Here is a 16,139-nt window from a genome sequence, read left to right as displayed (position 1 = left end):
TGCACGCATAAGCCTAAGAGGTTAAACGTGTGCACCCTGCACAGACAAGCCCGCAAACGGCCCAACCGACCTAAGTCCACCAGCCTGCGACTCTCGCAGGCCTTTTTTGACACAACCCGTGTGGACCGACTTGCCCGACCCATTCGGGTGACTGACCCAAACCCAACCAGCCCCTTCTTTTTTTTTAATTATTTAATATTTATTTATTTATTTTATTTGTAAAAAAATTTAAAAGGCTTTGGGACCCACTTTTAAAATCCCTCATGCCTAAATTAATTTTCACATGTGTTTTACATAGAATTCACATGGGATAAACATTATATTATTTTAATTATTATTTTATTGTAATTGTAACCCCCGAAAACCTTTGTGCTTAAATTGTGATTTATGAACTCCTATTTATTCCGGCCTTAAGGCCGCTTAAACTCTTTAAATATTTTTTTTATTTTAATTTTTGAATAAATATCATATTTTGTATTTTTAATTTATTTTAATAATTCTAAAAATTTATATTTTATTTTGTTGTAGAAAAATTATATTTTTGTTATTATTATTTAAAAATAAATTTTCAAGAAAAAAGATTGAGAAAAGGCAAAAATCCGGTGGGAAAACATCCGTGGGAAGGTTCCTGCCCGCACGGGCATTGCTCGCCGCATACACACGACCAGCACAAGACTTGCACATTGTGTGCACATCCCGTGCACGGGAGGCATGAGGCCCAGTTTGCGCATGCATCCCTTGTACATAGATGAGCGCAGTCTGCGCGGGTCCTGTTGCGTGCAGACGAACACAGCTCCATGCGCCCTAGGCGCGTGCCATCAACACAGTAGGCCTATGGGGTAGGCCTATAGGTCCTACGCACGGTAGGCTAGGCTAGCGTACCAGCAGGCTAGGCCTGTAGTGCGCGGTTGACTGGAGCAGTGCTCTATTACCTCAGGCAGTGCGCGCTGCCCCCTTGGAGGCCATGTGCCCCCTTGGGCGGCAGGTGTTGCCAGTGGGTGGCGAGCCACCGTCGACTCGAGTAGTGTGCCACTGTTACTTAGGTGATGTGTTGCCGTCATCTGGGTGGCATGCCTCTATTTTTTTGCGTCGTCATCACCTCACGCCGTCCATTTATCCATCATATACGTCAGTCATCACATCACTTTTTTTTCTATTGACTTTCTCTCTCCTCACCAGATTTTTTCACTCGGGTGCAAATCTGACGGCCTTTATTTTCTATAAATAGAAAACTTTAAGGTTTCGATGAAGAATTTAGTATTTACTTTTAAAGATCCTAAAAAGCATTTTTAGAGCAAAATTATGAAGTTGGAATTTGTGATTTGCATATGATTAAGTTTAAATGTCTAAAGGAAGTAAATTTTTCTTGATAATGCATGTTTTATGATCGTATATGAACTTGTTAATTTAATTTACATGTGATTTAAACGATTTAATGCTTGAAATCAATACTAGTATGTGAAAAGTGATTAAGCATGAAATGATATATAGATATGAGAAACATGTATATGTATTGACATGCATAATTCATAAAGTGTTTCATTAGGCTTTTTATCTCAGAGGAGTTCCTGTTTCTCCCTCCCCCACCTAGTCTAAAAAGATGTGAGATGACTGCTCCTTGTGGATGACAGTGTACCCTCTGACAAGAGTGGCGATGTGATATTACTGTAGAGGTCACCCTTGGCAAGTATGATCATGGCCATAGTTTAATTGATAGGACCACTATGATTGGCACGGCTGTGATCATAGATCGTGTCATGATTTGGCAAGCTGCAAATGTGCTGTTGGTTTGGTAAGCCACAAATTGCTATTATAATTGAATTGAAAATTCCACATGCATAGTCAGAAATCCGTAGTGCCCTCAGTAGATGAAAGTCAGAACGACTTTATGACATCTCAAGTGCCAATTAAGGAAAATAGGTGTCAGATACAAATTCAAAATAACGAGTGCATGATAATATTCATGCAGCAGAATCAAACCTTAACAAATCCCTTACAAATATATCTAATGTTCCAAATACATACATAAACTGAGGTTAGAAGTGGCAACAAAATACAAAACATAAAGGCCACTTCTTTCACTATGCTACTGGAATTCATCAGAGTGCAAGAACAGACATGCACTCAGACTTGTGGATGTACAAGATCCTCATAGACTTCTAATGATAGGTCTCCTATAGTTCCTCATTTTCTTCCTCATTTAGGGGGGGATAGAAAGAGTGAGTTCCATATGCTCAGTAAGGAAAACAATATTAAATTAACATCATAAGATTTCAAAAGTTTATTATTTTACCTCACTGAGCAAAATAACTCATCATTAGGAAAAACTATTTACTTGCATATCAAAATAGTACGTTAGCAAAAAAAATCAAATATACATCATGCCAAATAATAGAAAAAATAAAATAAATCATGAAATGTACAGATATTTCATGTCATGCTTCACGAAGTTATTACAAACTTCCATCTCTGAGGGCAGATAAAGATTTCCAACTACCCAAGTGGAATGACCAGATCAAATACAGATACGACAATTTGCTCAGGCCCACTTCCGGCTGACCAAACCATGGTACGATCTATGATCACGGCCATACCAACCATAGTAGTCTTAACAGATATCTAAAGTCATGAAATTACTTAGCCACAAGTGACCCTTACAGATAGTGCAATACCACTCTCATCAAAGGGCACACCGTCATTCATCGGGAGCGATTCTCTTACGTCTTTCTAGACTAGATAGGGGAGGGAGAAACAGATACCCCGAAGGGTAAGGGTAACAGATATTCCTCAGAGATAAAAAGCCTAAAGAGATACTTGATACAATAAACATGTCAATACAGATACACTTCGAACCACACAGGCTTCATTCAAGTTTTTTCTTTTTTTTTATTTTACTTTTATTATCACGGACTACATATTATATTTATTACATGCAAATTCATCAAGTGTCAGTAAATCACACAGTATTCTGAAGATCATACTAGCATTAATTCATCGGATTCCATCAGAACTCCGGAATTAAGTGTGCTTTGGCAAGAGTAGTACTAGCAAGGGTGACCACCTAGGAAGTCCTCGTGTTGCACTGTTATTTTTGCAGACGAGGTGTTAAACGTTACGCGGGACTAGAGCGACGGTCTGCCGGTTTATTTTCAAACATGAGTCACAGCGCCATGATATTTTGCTTATTATTTTTCGTGCATTCAATTAAAGTCCATCACGTAATAAGAGTGTTATTATGAGTATCTTAGATAGTAGAAAAATGAAAATAGAGGTGCGTCAGGCGATCCATTCATATAGGCATGAGTCAAGGCACCAGGGCATTTCGCTTGATATTAGAACTAGAACTAGAGGTGAGGTGCGTGCGCGTAGCGAAGCAGATGATTGGAAGGGGGGGGGAAGGAGAAGGGGCACATGCATTTGTAGTGCAGAATGGGACAGGTGCGATCAGACCAGCACTAATGCACCGAATCCCATAAGTACTCTTTAGTTAAGTTTCCTTGGGTAAGAGTAGTACTAAGATGGTTAACCTCTTGGAAAGTCCTCGTGTTGTACCTGTTTTTTTGCACACGAGGCAATAAACGTTACGCACGACTAGAACCACGGTGCAACGGACCATTCATCTGGACGTGAGTCGAGGCGCTGGGGTATTTCACTCTATATTAGAACTAATAGTAGAGGTGCGGTGTGCTGACACAGCAAAATAAATGACAGGAGTGGGGAGGGAAGGAGAAGGGGTATATGTATTTGATGCGTGAAATGGAACGGGTGCCATTATACCAGCACTAATGCATCGGATCCTATCAGAACTCCGCAGTTAATCGTGCTTTAGTGGGAGTAGTACTAGGATGGGTGATCCTAGGAATTTTTCATGTTGCACTCGTCATTTTATAGATGGAGTGTTAAACGTAACGTGTGACTGGAGACATAGTCCGCCCGTTCATTTGCCAGCGCGAGTCGCAGCACCGAGGCATTATACTTCATATTTTTTGTGCATTTATTTATAATCCATCACGGGATAAGAATGTCATTAAGAGTATCTTATATAGTAGAACAACGAAAACAGAGGTGCGGCGGGCGGTCTATTAATCTAGGCGTGAGTCGAGGTGCCAGGGCATTTCGCTCTATATTAGAACTAGAAGCAGAGGTGCGGTATGCGCACACAGGGAAACAAATGATGGGAGGGGGGAGGGATAGAAAATGGTGTATGTATTTGCAGCACAGAATAGAACAGATGTGATCATATCAACACTAGTGCACCGGATCCCATAAGAATTCTGTAGTTAAGCGAGGTTTGGCGAGAGTAGTACTAGGATGGGTGACCTCCTTAGAAGTCCTCGTGATGCACCCGTCTTTTTGCGAATGGGGCATTGAACATTATGTGTGACCAGAGCTACGATCTATCGATTCATTCGCCAGCGTGAGTCGCATTGCCAGGGCAATTTGTTTTTTCTTTTTCGTGCATTCATTTATAGTTAACCACGTGATAAGAGTGTCATTACAAATATCTTATATAGTAGAACAATGAAAAAAGAGTTGCAGCAGGCGCTCCATTCTTTTGGGTGTGAGTTGAAGCACTAGGGCATTTCGCTTGATATTAAAACTAGAAGTAGAGGTGTGCATGCACATAAAAAAAAATAATGGGAGGGAGGAGGGAAGGAGTAGGGGTACATCCATTTAAGCACGGAATGGGATGGGTATGATCATGCTAGCACTAATGCATTGGATCCCATCAGAACTCAAAGCTAAGCATGCTTGAGCGAGAGTAGTACTAAGATGGGTGACCTCCTAGGAGGTTCTCTTGTTGCATAAGTTTTTTTGCAGACATGGGGTTAAACGTTACGCGAGACTAGAGCCACGGTTTGCTGGATCATTCGCCAGCGTGAGTCACGGCGCCGAGATATTTTTCGTGCATTCATTTATAGTCTACCACGTGATAAGAGTTTCATTACTATTATCTTAATTAGTAGAACAACAAAAATAGAGGTGCGGCGGGCAGTCCGTTCATCTAGGCTTTGTTTGAGGAGGCAAGACATTTCGCTCGATATTAGAACTAGAAAGAAAAGTGAGGTGCGCGCGCACAGCGAAACAAATGATGGGATGGGGTAGGGAAGGAGAATGGATATATGCATTTGTAGTGTGAAATGGGACCCGTGCGATTGTACCAGCAATAATACACTGGATCCCATCAAAACTTACAGCTAAGCGTGCTTGGGTGAGAGTAGTACTATAGGTGACCTCCTGAGAAGTCTTTGTGTTGCATCTGCCTTGTTGTGGATGGGGCGCTAAATGTTACACACGATCGGAGCCACGGTCCACCGCTTCATTTGCTGGTGTGAGTCGTGGCGCTATGATATTTTGTTTAATATTTTTCGTGCATTCATTTATAGTCAACCACATGATAAAAGTGTCATTATCATCATCTTAAATAGTAAAAAACAAAAACAAAAGTGTGGTAGGCAGTCCATTCATCTGGGCCTGAACGAGGCGCTAGGATATTTCACTTGATATTAGAACTAGAAGCAGAGGTGAGGTGCACGCCCACAACGAAACAAATGATAGAACGAGGGAGAGAAACAGAAGGCGTGTAGTGTGGAATGATACAGGTGCGATTATACCAGAACTAATGCACCAGATTCCATCAAAACTTCGCAGTTATGCGTGCTTGGGCAAGAGTAGTACTAAGATGGGTGATCTCCTGGGAATTTCTCGTGTTGCACTGTCTTTTTACGAATGGGGCATTAAACATTATATGCAACCCGAGATATGATACATTGGTTCATTCGTCGACGTGAGTTGCGGTGCCGGGGCATTTTGCTTAATATTTTTCGTGTAATCATTTATAGTCCATCACGTGATTAGAGTATTATTACGAGTATCTTAAATAGTATAACAATGAAAAAAGAGGTACGACAGGCGGTCCGTTCAACTGGGCATTAGTCGAGGTGCCGCAGTATTTTTTTTTATATTAGAACTGTAAACAGATGTGCGATGTGGGCCCACAGCAAAACAAATGACGAGAGGAAAGAGGGAAGGAGAAGGGATATAGGTATATATAGCGTTGAATGGGATGGGTGCTGTCATAGCAGCACAAATGCACCAGATCCCTTCAGAACTCCATAGTTAAGCATGCATGGGCGAGAGTAGTATTAAGATGGGTGACCTCTTAGAAAGTTCTTGTGTTGCACCCGTCTTTTTATGGATGGGGAATTAAACGTTACGTGCGATCGGAGACATAGTCTACCGATTCATTAGCTAGCATGAGTAGCGACGCTGGGGCATTTATCATTATATTTTTTGTGTATTCATTTATAGTCCACCACGTGATAAAAGCATCATTATAACCATCTTACATAATAAAATAATGAAAACAGAGGTGCGGCGGATGATTCATTCATCTGGGCGTCAGTCGAGGCGCCGAGGCATTTTGCTTTATATTAGAAGTAGAAGCAGAGATGAGGTGTGCGCGCACAGTGAAACAAATGATAAGAGAAGGGGCACATGCATTTATAGCACGAAATGAGATGGATGTGATCGTACCAGAACTAATGCATCGGATCCCACCAGAACTCTATTGTGTAGTGTGCTTGGGTGAGAGTAGTAGAATGAAGGGTGACCTCCTAGGAAGTTCTAGTGTTGTACCCATTTTTTTGCGGACATGACATTAAATATTATGCGCGACCGGAGACACAGTCCACCAGTTCATTCGCCGTCGTGAATCGTTGCACCAAGATATTTTGTTTAATATTTTTCGTGCATCCATTTATACTCCATCGCTAGATAAGAGTGTCATTACAAGTATCTTACATAATAGAACAATGAAAACAGAGGTGTGGCAGGAAGTTCGTTCATCTGGACATGAGTCGAGGAGCGGGGGCAATTCATTTGATATTAGAATTAAAAGAAGAGGTGAGGTGTGCGCACAGAGTGAATCAAATGATGAAAGGGGGGAGGGAAGGAGAATGGGCACATGAATTTGCAGTGAGGAGTGAGACAGGTTTGATCTTACTAGTACTAATTCACTGGATTCCATCAGAACTCTGTAATTAAGCATGCTTGGACGAGAGTAGTACTAGGATGGATGACCTCCTCGGAAATCCTTGTGTTGCATCATTCTTTTTACAGACGGAGCGTTAAACGTTACGCGAGACCGGAGCAACGGTCCACCAGTTCATTCACAAACGTAAGTTACGGTGCCGGCGCATTTTGCTTAATATATTTGTGTATTTAATTAAATCCCATTAAGTGATAGGAGTGTTATTACGAGTATCTTACATAGTAGAACAACGAAAACAGAGGTACGACGGGTGATTCGTTCATATGGGCATGAGTCGAGGCGTCGGGGCATTTTTCTTGATAGTAGAACTAAAAGCATAGGTGAGATGTGCGCGCACAGCGAAGCAAATGATGGGACTGGGAGGGAAGGAGAAGGGCCACATGCATTTATAGCACGGAATAGGATGAGTGCAATCAGAGCAACACTAATGCACTAAATCCTATAAGAACTCTACAGTTAAGTGTCCTTGGGTGAGAGTAGTACTAAGATGGTTGACCTCTTGGAAAGATCTCGTGTTGCACCTATTTTTTTACGCACGAGTCAATAAATGTTGTGCACGACCAGAACCATGGTCCATCGGTTCATTCGCAAACGTGAGTCGCGGCGTTAAGGAATTCTCTTAATATTTTTTGTGCATTCATTTATAGTCGACCACGTGATAAGTGTATCATTACGAGCATCTTACATAGTATAACAATAAAAAACGAGGTAAGGCAGGCGGTCTGCTAATTTAGGCATGAGTCGAACTGTCGGAGCATTTCACTTAATATTAAAATTAGAAGCAGAGGTGCTGGGTGCATACACAACGAAACAAATGACGGGAGGGATGAGGGAAGGAGAAGGGGTATATATATTTGCAGTGCAAAATGGAACGAATGCGATCATACCAGCACTAATTCATCGAATCCCATCAGAACTCCGTAATTAAGCATTTTTGGGTGAGAGTAGTACTAAATGGGTGAACTCCTAGGAAGTCCTCGTGTTGCACCCTTCTTTTTACAGACGGGACTTTAAACGTTACGCGTTACCGGAGCAAAGGTCAGTAAGTTCATTCGCAAATGTGAATCCTGGCGTCGGGGCGTTTTGCTTAATATTTTTCGTGTATTCAATTAAATCTCATCACACGATAAGAGTGTTATTACGAGTATCTTACATAGTAGAACAACGAAAACAGAGGTTCGGCGGTCGATCCGTTCATATTGGCATGAGTCGAGGCATCTAGGCATTTCGCTTGATATTAGAACTATAAGCAGAGGTGAGGTGTGCGCGCACAGCAAAATAAATGATGGAAGGGGGAAGGGAAGGAGAAGGAGTATATGTATTTACAGTGCAAAATACAATGGTTTTGGTCATTCTAGCACTAATTCACTAGATCCCATCAAAACTCTGCAGTTAAGTGTGTTTGAGCGAGAGTAGTACTAAGATGGGTGACCTCCTGGGAAGTCCTCGTGTTGCACCCTTTTTCTTACAAACGGGGTGTTAAATGTTACGCGGGATCAGAGCAATGGTTCGACGGTTCATTCGCAAATGTGAGTCATGGCGACGGGGCATTTTGCTTAATATTTTTTGTGTATTCAATTAAAGCTCATCACGTGATAAGAGTATTATTACGAGTATCTTACATATTAGAATAATGAAAACAAAGGTGCGGTGGGTGATCCGTTCATATGGGTATGAGTCGAGGCGTCGGAGTATTTTGCTTCATATTAGAACTAGAAACAGAGGTGTGGTGTGCGCGCATAGTGAAACAAATGACTGCAGGGGGGAGAGAAGGAGAAGGGGTATATGTATTTACAACGTGAATTAGAATGGGTGTGATCATACCAGCACTAATTTACCAGATTCCATCAGAACTACGAATTTAAATGTGCTTGGGCGAGAGTAGTACTAGGATGGGTGACATCCTGGGAAGTCCTCGTATTGCACCCTTCTTTTTACAAATGGAGCGTTAAACGATACACGAGATTGGAAACAGAGGTGCGGCGGGTGATTAGTTCATCTGCGTGAGTCAATGCACCTTGACATTTCGCTTGATATTAGAACTAGAAGTAGAGGTGAGGTGTGTGTGTACAGTGATACAAATGATGAGAGGGAGAAGAGATGGAGAAGGGGCACATGTATTTGTAGTGCAGAATGGAACGGGTGAGATAAAACAAGCATTAATACACCGAATCTCATACGAACTCTGCAGTTAAGTGTCCTCGAGTGAGGGTAGTACTAAGATGGTTGATCTCTTGGGAAGTCCTCGTGTTGCACCTGTTTTTTTGGACACGAGGCATTAAACGTTACACGCAACCAGAACTACGGTCCTCTGGTTCATTCGCAAATGTGAGTCACGGTGCTAGGGCATTTTGCTTAATATTTTTTGTGCATTTATTTATAGTCCACCACGTGAAAAGAGTGTCATTACGAGCATCTTACATAGTAAAACAACGAAAAATAAGGTGCGGCGGGTGGTCTGTTCGTCGAGCTTTAGTCGATCTGCCAGAGCATTTCGCTTGATATTAGAATTAGAAGCAGAGGTGCGGTGTGTGTGCACAGTGAAACAAATGACGAGAGGGGGGAGGGAAGGAGAAGGGGCATATCTATTTGAAGCGCTAAATGGAATGAATGCGATCATACCAGCACTAATTCGTCGGATCCCATAAGTATTTTGCAGTTAAGCGTGCTTGGGCGAAAGTACTAATAGGATAGATGACCTCCTGGGAAGTTGTCCTATTGCACCATTCTTTTTACAGACAGGACGTTAAACATTACATGGGACCGAAGCGACAGTCCTCTGATTTATTCGCAAAGGTGAGTCAAGGCGCCGGGGCATTTTGCTTAATATTTTTCATGCATTCAATTATATCCCACCACATGATAAGAGTATCATTACGAGTATGTTACATAGTAGAACAACAAAACAGAGATGTGGAGGGCGGTCCGTTCATCGAGGCGTGAGTCGAGGCACTGGGTGTTAGATGTTACACACAACTGGAGTCCTGGTCTGCCGGTTCATTCGCAAATGTGAGTCGCGGTGCTGGGGCAATTTGCTTAATATTTTTCACGCGTTCATTTATAGTCCTCCATGTGATAAGAGTGTTATTACGAGTATTTAACATAATAGAACAACAAAAAACGAGGTGTGGTAAACAGTCCGTTCATCTGGGTGTGAGTTGAGCTGCCAGGGCATTTCACATGATATTAGAAATACAAGCAGAGGTACAGTGTGCATGCATAACGAAATAAATGATGGGAGTGGGGAGGGAAGGAGAACGAGTAGATGTATATGTAGTGCAAAGTAGGGTGGGTGCAATCACATCAGCACTAATCCACTGTGTCCCATATGAACTCTGCAGTTAAGCATGTTTTGGCGAGAGTAGTACTAGGACAGGTGACCTCCTGGGAAGACCTCTTATTGCACCTGTATTTTTGCGGACAGGGCGTTAAATGTTATGTGCGATCAGAATCACGATTTGTCAGTTCAATCGCAAACGTGAGTCGTGGCGCCCAGACATTTTGCTTAATATTTTTTGAGCATTCATTTATAGTCCACCACATGATAAAAGTGTCATTACAAGTATCTTACATAGTAGAACAATGAAAACTAAGGTACGGCGGCCGGTCCGTTAGTATGGGCGTGAGTTGAGCTGTCAGGGTATTTCGCTTGATATTAGAATTAGAAACAAATGTGCAGTGTGTGGGCACAGTGAAACAAATGGCGGGAAGGGGGAGGGAAGGAGAAGGAGTATATGTATTTACAGCGCGAAATAGAATGGGTTCGATCACACCAGCATTAATTTACTAGATCCCATCAGAAATTTACAGTTAAGCGCGCTTGGGTGAGAGTAGTACTAGGATAGGTGACCTCATAAGAAGTCCTCGTGTTGTACCATTCTTTTTACAGACGGGGTGTTAAATGTTATGCAGGACCAGAGCGATAGTTTGCCGGTGCATTTGCAAACTTCAGTCACGGTGCTGTGGAATTTTGTTAAATACTTTTCGTGCATTTAATTATAGTCCATCACGTGATAAGAGTGTCATTATGAGTATTTTACATAGTAGAACAACGAAAACAGAGGTACGGAAGGCGATCCATTCATATAGGTGTAAATCAAGGCGCCAGGGCATTTTGCTTGATATTAAAACTAGAAGCAGAGGTGAGGTGTGCGTGTACAACGATACAAATGATGGGAGGGGGGAGGGAAGGAGTAGGGTTACATGCATTTGAGCACAAAATGGGACGAGTGTGGTCATATCAGCACTAATGCACTGGATCCCATCAGAACTTGAAGCTAAACGTGTTTGGGCAAGAGTAGTACTAAGATGGGTGACCTCTTAGGAGGTCCTCTTGCTGCACAAATTTTTTTGTGGACAGGGGGTTAAACGTTACGTGAGACTGGAACCACGGTCCGCTCGATCATTCGTCGGTGTGAGTCACTGCGCCGGGGCATTTTGCTTAATATTTTTCGTGCATTTATTTATAGTCTACCACATGATAAGAGTTTCATTACGATTATCTTAACTAGTAGAACAACAAAAATAGAGGTACGGCGGGCAGTCCATTCATCTAGGCTTTAGTCGAGGTACCAGGGCATTTCGCTCTATATTAAAACTATAAGCAGAGGTGAGGTGCGCGCGCACAGCGAAACAAATGATGGGATGGGGGAGGGAAGGAGAACAGGTATATGTATTTGTAATGTGAAATGGGACGGGTGCGATCATACCAGCAATAATATATCGGCTCCCATCAAAACTCGCAGCTAAGCGTGCTTAGACGAGAGTAGTACTATGGGTGACCTCCTGAGAAGTCCTTGTGTTGCATCTGGCTTGTTGTGGACCCGTTAAATGTTACACGCGATCGGAGCCACGGTCAACCGGTTCATTCACTAGCGTGAGTCGTGGTGTTGGGGCATTTTGCTTAATATTTTTTGTGAATTCATTTGTAGTCAACCACGTGATAAAAGTGCCATTATCAGCATCTTAAATAGTAGAAAAACAAAAATAAAGGTGCGACTGGTGGTCCGTTCATCTAGGCTTGAATCGAGGTGACAGGGCATTTTGCTTGATATTAGAACTAGAAGCAGAGGTGAGGTGCGTGCCCACAACGAAACAAACGATAGGACGAGGGAGGGAAGCAGAAGAGGCACATGCATTTGCAGCGCAGAATGATACGGGTGTGATTATACTAGACCTAATGCACCGGATTCCATCAGAACTTCACAGTTATGCATGCTTGGGCGAGAGTAGTACTAAGATGGGTGACCTCCTGGGAAGTCCTTGTGTTGTAGCTGTTTTTTTACAGACGGGGCATTAAACGTTACGTGCGACCCAAGACATGATATGTTGGTTTATTTGCCGATGTGGGTCGCGGTGCTGGGCATTTTGCTTAATGTTTTTCGTGTAATCATTTATAATCCATCACGTAATTAGAGTGTTATTACGAGTATCTAAAATAGTAGAACAATGAATAGAGAGGTACAACAGGCGGTTCGTTCAACTAGGCGTTAGTCGAGGCGCCGAAACATTTTTCTTGATATTAGAACTATAAGCAGAGGTGTGGTGTGCGCCCACTGGGAAACAAATGACAGGAGTGGGGAGGGAAGGAGAAAGGGTATATGTATATGTAGCACGGAATGAGATGGGTGTTGTCATACCAGCACTAATATATCGGATCCCATCAGAACTCTGTAGTTAAGCATGTTTGGGCGAGAGTTGTGCTAAGATTGGTGACCTCCTAGAAAGTTCTCATATTGCACTCGTCTTTTTCTGGATGGGGCGTTAAACGTTACGCGTGATCAGAGACACGGTCTGTCGGTTAATTAGCCAGCGTGAGTAGCGACGCTGGGGTGTTTATCTTAATATTTTTTATGCATTCATTTATAGTCTACCACGTGATAAGAGTGTCATTACGACCATCTTACATAATAGAACAATAAAAACAGAGGTACGGCAGGTGTTCCGTTCATCTGGGTGTGAGTCGAGGCGCCGGGGCATTTCACTTTATATTAGAACTAGAAGTAGAGGTGAGATGTGTGCGCATAGTGAAATAGATGATGGGAGCAGGGAGGGAAGGAGAAGAGGAAGATGCATTTGCAGCGCGAAATGAGATGGATGCGATCGTATCAGTACAAATACACTGGATCCCAACAGAACTCTATCGTGTAGCGTGCTTAGGAGAGAGTAGTACAATGATGGGTGACCTCCTGGGAAGTCCTCATGTTGTACCCATCTTTTTACGGACAGGACGTTAAACATTATGCGCGACCAGAAACACAGTCCACTGGTTCATTCGCCGACGTGAGTCGCTGCGTCGAGATATTTTGCTTAATATTTTTCGTGCATTCATTTATACTCCATCACTAGATAAGAGTGTCATTACGAGTATCTTACATAAAAGAACATTAAAAAAAGAGGTGTGGAGGGCAGTCTATTCATCTGGACATGAGTCGAGGCACCCGAACAATTCGTTTAATATTAAAATTAGAAGCAGAGGTGAGGTGTGCGCACACAGTGAAACAAATGATGGAAGGGGAAAGGGAAGGAGAATGGGCACATGCATTTGCAGCACAGAGTGATATGGGTTCGATTGTACCAGCATTAATGCACCAAATCCCATCAGAACTCCGCAGTTAAATGTGTTTGGGTGAGAGTAGTGCTAGGATGGGTGACCTCCCAGAAAGTCCTCATGTTGCACCCGTCTTTTTGCAGACGGGATATTAAATGTTATGCTTGACTGTAGCCACGGTCCACCAGTTCATTCGCAAACGTGAGTCGCGACACTAGGGCATTTTGCTTAATATTTTTCGTGCATTTATTTATAGTCCACCACATGATAAGAGTGTCATTACAAGCATATTACATAGTATAACAACGAAAAATGATGTGTGATGGGTAGTCCGTTCATCTAAGCGTGAGTCGAGTCGTCGTGACATTTTGCTTGATATTAGAGCTAGAAGCATAGGTGCGGTGTATGCGTACATCGAAACAAATGATGGGAGGGGGGGAAGAGTAGGGGTACATGCATTTGAGCGTAAAATTGGAAAGGTGCGATCATACCAGCACTAATGTATTGGATCCCATCATAACTTCCCAGTTAAGCATGCTTGGGCGAGAGTAGTACTAAGATGGGTGGCCTCTTGAAAAATTCTCCTATTGCACCCATCTTTTTGGGATAAGGCGTTAAATGTTACGCGCGATGGGAGCCATGGTCCGTTGTTTTATTCGTCGTGATAAGAGTGTCCTTACTAGCATCTTAAATAGTATAACAACAAAAATAGATGTACAACAAGCTGTCCGTTTATCTGTGTGTGAGTCGAGGCCCTGGGGCATTTCGCTTGATATTAAAACTAGAAAAATAGGTGAGGTGTACACGCACAACAAACCAAATGATGTGAGGGGGGGAGGAAAGGATAAGGGGCATATGTATCTGGAACGCGTAATGGAAGGGGTGCGATTATAGCAGCACTAATGCACTAGAACCCATCAGAATTCCACAGTTAAACATGATTTATTGAGGGTAATACTAGGATGGGTGACCTCTTTGGAAGTCCTCGTGTTGCACCTATTTTTTTGTACATGAGGCATTAAACGTTACGTACGACTAGAACCACGATCTGCCGATTCATTCGCATACGTGAGTTGCGGCGTCAAGACATTTTGCTTAATATTTTTTATGCATTCATTTATAGTCCACTACGTGATAAGAGTGTCATTACGAGCATGTTACATTGTAGAACAAAGAAAAATGAGGTGCGGCGGGTGGTCCGTTCATCTGGGTGTGAGTCGAGTCACTAGAGCATTTCGCTAGATATTAGAATTAGAAGTAGAGGTGCAGTGTGCGCGCACAGCGAAACAAATGACGGGAGGGGGGACGGGGGAGGGAAGGGGAAAAAGTATATGTATCTGCAGCGTGAAATGGAACGGGCACGATCATACCAGCATTAGTTCACTAGATCCCATCAGAACTCGGCAATTAAACGTGCTTGGGCAAGAGTAGTACTAGGATGGGTGATCTCCTTAGAAGTCCTCATGTTGCACCCTTCTTTTTGCAGACAGGGCCTTAAACGTTACGCGCGACTGTAGCCACAATCCACCAGTTCATTCGCAAACGTGAGTCGCGATATTGGGGCATTTTGCTTAATATTTTTTGTGCGTTCATTTATAGTTCACCACGTGATAAGAGTGTCAATACAATCATCTTACACAGTATAACAAAAAAAACAGAGATGCAGGGGGCGGTTCATTCATCTAGGCGTGAGTCGAGGTGCCGGGGCATTAGACGTTATGTGTGATCGGAGCCACAGTTTGCTGGTTCATTCGCAAATGTGAGTCTTAGCGCCAGAGTATTTTGCTTAATATTTTTCATGCATTCATTTATAGTCCTCCATGTGATAAGAGTGTTATTACGAGCATCTTACATAGTAGAACAATAGAAAATGAGGTGCGATGGACGGTCCGTCCATCTAGGCGTGAGTCGAGCCACCAGAAAGGAGAACAGGCAAATGTATTTGCAGTGCAAAATAGGATGGGTGCAATCACACTAGCACAAATGTACCGGATCCTATATGAACTCTGCAGTTAAGCATGCTTCGGCGAGAGTAGTACTAGGATGGGTGACCTCCTAGGAAGACCTCGTATTGCACCTGTCTTTTTACGGACGAGCGTTAAACGTTATGCATGATCGGAGCCATAGTTTGACAGTGTGAGTAACTGAGCTGGGGAATTTTGCTTAATATTTTTTGTACATTCATTTATTGTCCACCACGTGATAAGAGTGTAATTACTATTATTTTTACATAGTAGAACAATGAAAAATCAGGTTTGGCAGGTGATCAGCTCAACTGGGTATTAGTTGAGTCGCTGAAGCATTTCGCTTGATATTAGAAAAAGAAGCAGAGGTGCAGTTTTTGCGCACAATGAAATAAATAACGGGAGTGGGGAGAAAAATAGAAGGGGTATATGTATTTGCAGCCCAGAATGGAACAAGTGAGATAATACCAACACTAATGCACCGGATCCCATCAGAACCCCACAGTTAAGCGTGCTTGGGCGAGAGTAGTACTAGCATGGGTGCGACCTCCTAGAAAGTCCTTATTCTACA

The 16,139-nt window shown here is 42.6% G+C and overlaps 4 pseudogenes; all 4 read left to right on the top strand.

The window, feature by feature from the left end:
* Positions 1–5,601: 5,601 nt before the first annotated feature.
* Positions 5,602–5,720, top strand: LOC148240013 (5S ribosomal RNA; annotated as a pseudogene).
* A 349-nt stretch (positions 5,721–6,069) lies between these two features.
* LOC148240012 (5S ribosomal RNA) lies at positions 6,070–6,188 on the top strand (annotated as a pseudogene).
* Positions 6,189–8,864: 2,676 nt separating this feature from the next.
* Positions 8,865–8,983, top strand: LOC148240011 (5S ribosomal RNA; annotated as a pseudogene).
* Positions 8,984–15,565: 6,582 nt separating this feature from the next.
* LOC148240010 (5S ribosomal RNA) lies at positions 15,566–15,684 on the top strand (annotated as a pseudogene).
* Positions 15,685–16,139: the final 455 nt, after the last annotated feature.

The sequence above is a fragment of the Carica papaya genome, chromosome 9 (assembly GCF_054855325.1).
Source record: "Carica papaya isolate Zhongbai chromosome 9, ASM5485532v1, whole genome shotgun sequence".
Classification (NCBI taxonomy): domain Eukaryota; kingdom Viridiplantae; phylum Streptophyta; class Magnoliopsida; order Brassicales; family Caricaceae; genus Carica; species Carica papaya.
This window is presented reverse-complemented; position numbering and strand designations above follow the sequence as displayed.